Raw genomic sequence first — 9,396 nt, forward strand, 5'->3', positions numbered from 1 at the left:
TGTCGTCTCGCCAACCTTATGCTTCCACGACTATCACTACCGTTTAGTAATAAAGTAAAGCATTACATCGCGATTGCATTGCATACAATAAAGCGACAACCATATGGCTCCTGCCAGTTGCCGATAACTTGGTTACAAAACATGATCATCTCATACAATAAAATTCAGCATCATGCCTTGACCATATCACATCACAACATGCCCTGCAAAAACAAGTTAGACGTCCTCTACTTTGTTGTTGCATGTTTTACGTGGCTGCTACGGGCTTAAGTAAGAACCAATCTCACCTACGCATCAAAACCACAACGATAGTTTGTCAAATAGACTCCGTTTTAACCTTCGCAAGGACCGGGCGTAGCCATACTTGGTTCAACTAAAGTTGGAGAGGCAGTCGCCCGCAAGCCATCTCTGTGCAAAGCACGTCGAGGGAACCGGTCTCGCGTAAGCGTACGCGTAAGGTTGGTCCGGGTCGTCTCGTCCAACAATACCGCCGAACCAAAGTATGACATGCTGGTAGGCAGTATGACTTGTATCGTCCACAACTTACTTGTGTTCTACTCGTGCATATAACATCAACATCAATAACCTAGGCTCGGATGCCACTGTTGGGTTTCGTAGTAATTTCAAAAAAATTCCTACGCACACGCAAGATCATGTGATGCATAGCAACGAGAGGAGAGTGTTGTCTACGTACCCAACGCAGACCGACTGCGGAAGCGATGACACGACGTAGAGGAAGTAGTCGTACGTCTTCACGATCCAACCGATCAAGCACCGAAACTACGGCACCTCCGAGTTCGAGCACACGTTCAGCTCGATGACGATCCCCGGACTCCGATCCAGCAAAGTGTCGGGGAAGAGTTTCGTTAGCACGACGGCGTGGTGACGATCTTGATGAACTACAGCAGCAGGGCTTCGCCTAAACTCCGCTACAGTATTATCGAGGAATATGGTGGCAGGGGGCACCGCACACGGCTAAGGAATCGATCACGTGGATCAACTTGTGTCAACTTATGTGTCTAGGGTGCCCCCCTGCCCCCGTATATAAAGGAGGGAGGGAGGAGGAGGCCGGCCTAGGGAGGAGGCGCGCCATAGGGGAGTCCTACTCCCACCGGGAGTAGGATTCCCCCTTTCCTAGTCCAACTAGGAATCCTTCCATGTAGTAGGAGTAGGAGACTAGGAAGGGGAAGAGAGAAGGGAAGGAAGGAGGGGGTGCGGCCCCTCCCCTTAGTCCAATTCGGACTAGGCCTTGGGGGGGCGCGCGGCCTGCCCTAGGCAGCCCCTCTCTCTTTCCCGCAGGGCCCAATAAGGCCCAATACTTCTCCCCGGCGAATTCCCGTAACTCTCCGGTACTCCGATAAATACCCGAATGACTCGGAACCTTTCCGAACTCCGAATATAGTCGTCCAATATATCGATCTTTACGTCTCGACCATTTCGAGACTCCTCGTCATGTCCCCGATCTCATCCGGGACTCCGAACTCCTTCGGTACATCAAAACTCATAAACTCATAATATAACTGTCATCGAAACCTTAAGCATGCGGACCCTACGGGTTCGAGAACAATGTAGACATGACCGAGACACGTCTCTGGTCAATAACCAATAGCGGGACCTGGATGCCCATATTGGCTCCTACATATTCTACGAAGATCTTTATCGGTCAGACCGCATAACAACATACGTTGTTCCCTTTGTCATCGGTATGTTACTTGCCCGAGATTTGATCGTCGGTATCCAATACCTAGTTCAATCTCGTTACCGGCAAGTCTCTTTACTCGTTCCGTAATACATCATCTCACAACTAACATATTAGTTGTAATGCTTGCAAGGCTTATGTGATGTGTATTACCGAGAGGGCCCAGAGATACCTCTCCGACAATCGGAGTGACAAATCCTAATCTCGAAATACGCCAACCCAACATCGACCATTGGAGACACCTGTAGTACTCCTTTATAATCACCCAGTTACGTTGTGACGTTTGGTAGCACCCAAAGTGTTCCTCCGGCAAACGGGAGTTGCATAATCTCATAGTCATAGGAACATGTATAAGTCATGAAGAAAGCAATAGCAACATACTAAACGATCAGGTGCTAAGCTAATGGAATGGGTCATGTCAATCAGATCATTCAACTAATGATGTGACCTCGTTAATCAAATAACAACTCATTGTTCATGGTCAGGAAACATAACCATCTTTGATTAACGAGCTAGTCAAGTAGAGGCATACTAGTGACACTCTGTTTGTCTATGTATTCACACATGTATTATGTTTCCGGTTAATACAATTCTAGCATGAATAATAAACATTTATCATGATATAAGGAAATAAATAATAACTTTATTATTGCCTCTAGGGCATATTTCCTTCACTCGTGTGCGCAAAACTATTTCAAGTTGAAGTATCGTAGGATAGCCTAGCCAAGAGTCAAAGCTGGCTTGCTGCAATAACTCCACCAACCCTTCTTGATACTATGCATGTATGTAGGATCTGATGTAAGTCTTGCTGAGTACCTTTGTACTCATGTTGCTATAATCTACATTTTTACAGAAGACGCTGCAACCCCTTCTGATGGGTTCTATGTAGACGTTGACATCAACGAGTAGGCTAAAGACCCAGGTGGTGACCCTGAGCTTGTGAAGGACCACATAGTATAGCCAGAGACTTTCCAAGCCTCTTTTATTTTACTAGTTGTCTGTACTCAGACAAGTTACTTCCGCTGCTGGCTTGTATGATTGTATGACTTGTATGTTGGGTCGTGAGACCCGTACCTTTGTGTGTATGTTATGTATGGCTCACTGAGCCTTAAATAAAGTACTTGTGTCGTAGAGTCATGTTGTGATGCTTCATTGTATTTGCACATATCGAGCATATTGTGTGTATGACTAAAATGCTTGGTATGTGTGGGATCTGACTATCTAGTTGTTTATCTTTAGTAGCCTCTCTTACCGGGAAATGTCTCCTAGTGTTACCGCTGAGCCATGGTAGCTTGCTACTGCTCTGGAACACTTAGGCTGGCCGGCATGTGTCCTTCTTCGTTCCTGTGTCTGTCCCTTCGGGGAAATGTCACGCTTTGAGTACCGGAGTCCTGTTAGCCCGCTACAGCCCGGTTTACCGGAGTCCTGCTAGCCCAGTGCTACAGCCCGGACCCACTTGCTGATGACCGACACGTTCGAAGCTGGGTCATGGATGCCTGTCCCTGTAAGTCTGTGCCACTTTGGGTTTACGACTAGTCATGTCAGCCCGGGCTCTTTATCATATGGATGCTAGCGACACTTTCATATACGCGAGCCAAAAGGCGCAAACGGTCCCGGGAAAAGGTAAGACGACACCCGTGGGGATACCGTGCGTGAGGCCGCAAAGTGATATGAGGTGTTACCAGCTAGATCGATGTGACATCGAGTCGGGGTCCTGACAAGTAGCTTCATGTAGTCTTGTCTTGCATCATACTTGTTTGTGCATCATGTCATTTTCATGTGTGGTGTGTTTACCATGTTGTGTGCTTCTTCTCAATAGTTCCTGTTTCGTTGCGATCATGAGGATTCGTTCGTCTATGTTTAGTTCGGTTTCATCCGTTCGTCTTCTTCATGGACTCGTTCTTCTTCCTTGCGGGATTTCAGGCAAGATGACCGCTACCCTGGATCTCACTACTATCATTGCTATGCTAGTTGCTTCGTTCTATCGCTATGCTGTGTTACCTATCATTTACTCTTCAAGCCATCCCAAATTGCCATGAACCTCTAACCTTTAACACCCTTCCTAGCAAACCGTTGTTTGGCTATGTTACCGCTTTTGCTCAGCCCCTCTTATAGCGTTGCTAGTTGTAGGTGAAGTTGAAGATTGCTCCATGGTGGACAGGATTTTGGTTGGGATATCACAATATCTCTTATATTATTAATGCATCTATATACTTGGTAAAGGGTGGAAGACTCGGCCTTTTGCCTGGTGTTTTGTTCCACTCTTGCCACCCTAGTTTCCGTCATACCGGTGTTATGTTCCCGGATTTTGCGTTCCTTACGCGGTCGGGTGATTTATGGGACCCCCTTGACAATTCGCTTTGAATAAAACTCCTCCAGCAAGGCCTAACCTTGGTTTTACCATTTGCCTCACCACCACCTATACCTTTCCCTTGGGTCGGCCAACCCGAGGGTCATCTTTATTTTAGCCCCCCCGGGACAGTGCTTGTCTAAGTGTTGGTCCGAACTGAGCTGCCTGCGAGGCCACCTCGGGGCAACTTGGGGGTTGGTTTTACTCGTAGCTAGTCTCATCCGGTGTTGCCCTGAGAACGAGATATGTACAGCTCCTATCGGGATTTGTCGGCGCATCGGGCGGCTTTGCTGGTCTTGTTTTACCATTGTCGAAATATCTTGTAAACCGGGATTCCGAGTCTGATCGGGTCTTCCTGGGGGAAGGTATATCCTTCGTTGATCGCGAGAGCTTATCATGGGCTAAGTTGGGACACCCCTGCAGGGTATAATCTTTCGAAATTCGTGCCTGCGGTTATAGGCAGATGGGAATTTGTTAATGTCCGGTTGTAGATAACTTGACACCAGATCCGAATTAAAACGCATCAACCGTGTGTGTAGCCGTGATGGTCTCTTCTCGGCGGAGTCCGGGAAGTGAACACGGTTTCTGTGTTATGTTTGACGTAAGTAGGAGTTCAGGATCACTTCTTGATCATTGCTAGCTTCACGACCGTTCCTTTTGCTCTCTTCTCGCTCTTATTTGCGTATGTTAGCCACCATATATGCTTAGTTGTTGCTGCAACCTCACCACTTTACCCCTTCCTTTCCCTTTAAGCTTTGCTAGTCTTGATACCCATGGTAATGGGATTGCTGAGTCCTCGTGGCTCACAGATTACTACAACAACAGTTGCAGGTACAGGTTATGCGATGATCATGACGCGAGAGCGATGTTTTCTTGTCTTGGAGTTCTTCTTCTGCTTCTTCGATCAGGGGATAGGTTCTAGGTCGGCAGCCTAGGCTAGCAGGGTGGATGTCATTTGAGTTTCTGTTTGTGTTCCATCCGTAGTCGGATGATGCTCTTATGTATTGTGATGTTGTATTTGTGTGGCATTGTATGCCTTTTGTATGTATCCCCATATATTATGTAATGTTGATGTAATGATATCCACCTTGCAAAAGCGTTTCAATATGCGGGTCTATCCTTGGTGGGACCTTCGAGTTCCTTTTGGATAGGGTCGCATATTGGGCGTGACAAGGGAGTACGTGTAGGTCCCACTAAGGAGCAGTCAAACCACACAGTAAGTTAGTCGGAAGAAGCAACCATCATTTCACTCACGTATGCAATATAAAATGGTTGATATGGAGAGAAAAAGAAAACAACTATATATACACTAGTAGGAGCCTAAGCTACAACCTTCTTGCTTGGGTTGCTCTCTTCACAAGCATAGAACGACGATGGCCACACCACTGGTCACATATTCGGCCTCATCCTGCCGCTGGGGGAAGGGAACAATGTTCTGTGTAGACGCGGTCGACATCGGCAAGGGAGAAAACCAACAGTCGGTGTGTCCTAGTCGGGGGTCCCCGCGGTATGGGCTGATGCCGCGTCCCAACCGCCCTTCTAGCTACAACCAGACGTCCCAGGTAGTACATCTTCCTTTTGGATCCGGCTTGATCCACTGCCGCAACTCTCCACGTAGCTCCATCTCCATGTCGATCTTTCTCTACTTCTACCGGCTTCTATCTGTGATGAGTTTATCTCTCATGAACTAGTGCTAGTACTATTATTCTAATCACACTTCTTCAATATCTTTGCCATCAGGGATGCTCAGCTCGATTTTAGTGGAACTGCACAAAATCATCGATCCGAGGGTGCCAGCCGTCTTTCCTTCGACAGGTTCTACCTAGCCAGGAAATTAAATCATGTTTAGGGTTTAGGGTTTAAGTCGTAGTGACCCCATCAGTAGTTTTTCTTTTGTACACGCTCTCACAACTTTTGTCTTTAGTTGTGAAGTAAATATTGGGTATGATCTGCGAATCATTGTGATGCATCAGCATGCGTGTTAGTTTTCCTTTGTATTTGATGGAATGTTGTAACGGGGCAACCTTGGAGTAGGAATGAAAATGGAGTGGAAAGTTTCCGTTTTTCCGGAGAAAAAATGGAAACAGAGAGAAACCAACGTTTCGTTTCACTGGATCGTGCCATCGAGCAAAACCAACGTTTAAATCATGTCTGCCGCGTTTGTGTCTCACCCTCCTCCACGACTCGACCCCTCACGGTCGCTCGACATGCCACTCATCGCAAACCAAGTATATGATAACTTTCTCGCCTGCTTGTCGATGGATCGCGCCATGGAGTACTAGCACTACTAGAAGAGATTGACGAGTTGGGGGAGGACAGCTAGCTATAGCGCGGACTCCCAAGAACTTTTTACATGCATGTTGTGGCCAGCTATTACGACCTTTGAACGTGGAGCAGTTGCGTGCACCGGGAAGCGGCGCGGGCGACACTCTCTCGACCGGCGCCGCTTCAATGCCGGCGCCAGTGAGAGGTCGTGTCCGCTCTGGCCGGGCATGAATGCGACACTGACCGTTTCGGGAGGGAAGCACGCACGGGTGATGAAGAGGGTTCGGGTTGGTCAGGAGCGGGCGTGGCAGCAGTCCGGAAGCCCGCAAACAAGAGATGTTGTACATTAATATTGCTGCGTATATAATTAACAACATAAATAATGTGCCAGTTGGACAAATATGATTGGATATGGAGATGGAGATGGAATTTTACGTAAACACGGATATGCATGTCTATGTCTATGTGTCTGTGCACGACGACTCTCGTGACCTGGAAGCGGGGGCGTGTTTTTGATCAAGTTTTCTTTCTTGGTACGTTAAAAAAATGTCTGCCAATTTTTGTTTCTTCTTTCCGGGAACGCGTGTATTTTATTTAAAACCACTGCTATGGAGAGATTCTTTTACTCCATTGTATATATAGCCTCTTTTTTGATAGGGTTTCTCGCATCTCGCTCTCTCACCCTCTCCATATCAAAACAAGATGACAGTGTCCACTCTATCTCTCCCGTCCGCTGCGGGAGGTGAGGAGGTGCAGCATTGACGTTGTCGCCATCGGTGATGACGGAAGCCGATGCGCACCGTCCTCTCGGAGCCGGCGCTGACGCGAACGAAGGTCCTCCACGCCCTTGTTCGCTGCCGTCATGTGGGCAGATCCCGCCCGCCCACCTACCTGAGGTATAACTTCTTGTACTGGTCCAGCTCCCCAGGTTGCTGCATGCGGGTTTTCTTCCATGCGACTACTCCCCAGCTCCCCATGTATAGTAGCTAGGGTTCATCGGCTGGTCCAACATCACCTACTATTATAGAGGAAATGCCACTCGAAAACTTTGTCCTAATTTATGCCTCGGTGGAGGTATACACGTTGTTCCGACAAAAAGTATGTGGTGGTTGTGCGGTCATTGTCCATATGCTCCTATTGCTGCTGCTAATCTAATATTATCACTGGTTAAATAAAGAAATGTCTTTTTCTCGGGTATCCTGGTTTAGTTCCCATCAAGATAATCATGATGCATCTGTTTGTTGGTGTACTTTTTATTAATTCTTATTGACAATTGAGATGTCGTTGTTAATCTTGTACCACTGCCAAAACAAAGTGATAACACTATATCCCTTTTTTATATTTTTGCAAACAGCGATGCGTATCTCCATACCCGGGCATGTCTTCCTCAATTTTAGTGGAACTGCACAAAATTGGATGGCCATTGATACGTCCATTTTGCATCATGCTTTGATATTGATATGTATTGCATTATGGGCGGTTATTACTCATTATGTCACAATACTTATGCCTTTTCTCTCTTATTTTACAAGGTTTACATGAAGAGGGAGAATGCCGACAGCTGGAATTTTAGGCTGGAAATGGAGCAAATATCAGAGACCTATTCTGCACAACTCCAAAAGTCCTAAAACTCCACGGAAGTTATTTTTGGAATTAATAAAAAATACTAACCGAAGAAAATACCAGAGGGGGGCACCCACCGTCCACGAGGGTGGGGGCTCGCCCCCTGCCTCGTGGGCCACCTGGCAGGCCCCCGGTGCCCATCTTCTGCTATATGAAGTCTTTTACCCTGGAAAAAAAATCATAACCAAGCTTTCGGGAAGAAACACCGCCGCCACGAGGCGGAACCTTGGCGGAACCAATCTAGGGCTCTGGCGAAGCTGTTCTGCCGGAGAAACATCCCTCCGGGAGGGGGAAATCGTCACCATCGTCATCACCATCGATCCTCTCATTGGGAGGGGGTCAATCTCCGTCAACATCTTCACCAGCACCATCTCCTCTCAAACCCTAGTTCATCTCTTGTATCCGATCTTTGTCTCAAAACCTCAGATTGGTACCTGTGGGCTGCTAGTAGTGTTGATTACTACTTGTAGTTGATGCTACTTGGTTTATTCGGTGGAAGATCATATGTTCAGATCATATATGCATATTAATACCCCTCTGATTATGAACATGAATATGATTTGTGAGTAGTTATGTTTGTTCCCGAGGACATGGGAGAAGTCTTGCTATAAGTAGTCATGTGAATTTGGTATTCATTCGATATTTTGATGAGATGTATGTTGTCTCTCCTCTAGTGGTGTTATGTGAACGTCGACTACATGACACTTCACCATTGTTTGGGCCTAGAGGAAGGTATTGGGAAGTAATAAGTAGATGATGGGTTGCTAGAGTGACAGAAGCTTAAACCCTAGTTTATGAGTTGCTTCGTAAGGGGATGATTTGGATCCTTATGTTTCATGCTATGGTTAGGTTTACCTTAATACTTCTTTTGAAGTTGCGGATGCTTGCAATAGGGGTTAATCATAAGTGGGATGCTTCACTACAAAAAAGACACATTCGTGACATTTTGGGCCGAACGAATTTTTTTCTGTCATACATATGACACTTCTATGACGATAATTGTGACAAACCCGGTATCATCATAGATGTGGTGGGCTCCTACTTCTATGACAAAAAATCATGACAGAAAATGGGATTTTCGTCCTGGGCGGGCCGGAGACGCAGCTGCATGACATTCTTTGGGCCGTCCATGACGGAAAAAACTATGGTAGAAGCGAGGGGGAGGAAAATTTCAGGGAGTTGCTGGTTACGGTGGGAGGTCGGGGGCGGAGCGGTGCGCGTTTCTCTCGTACATACGCGCGCGTGTGTGTGAGGTGTTGGCTCTAACTGAAGCCGAGCGAGGCGTTGGGCTCTAACTAAACCCGAGCGATTGTACTGCAGGCTACGCATTACCGAACCCGAGCGATCGACCGATGGCTGTTACCTGAACCCGATGGAGCGATTCCTTCGCTACTGCTGCTAACTGAGGCCAATCGATTGGATGAACAGTGAGTGTTATGGGGGGGTTTGGATGAACAGT

Source organism: Triticum dicoccoides, chromosome 4B (genome assembly GCF_002162155.2).
Source record: "Triticum dicoccoides isolate Atlit2015 ecotype Zavitan chromosome 4B, WEW_v2.0, whole genome shotgun sequence".
Taxonomy (NCBI): Eukaryota; Viridiplantae; Streptophyta; class Magnoliopsida; order Poales; family Poaceae; genus Triticum; species Triticum dicoccoides.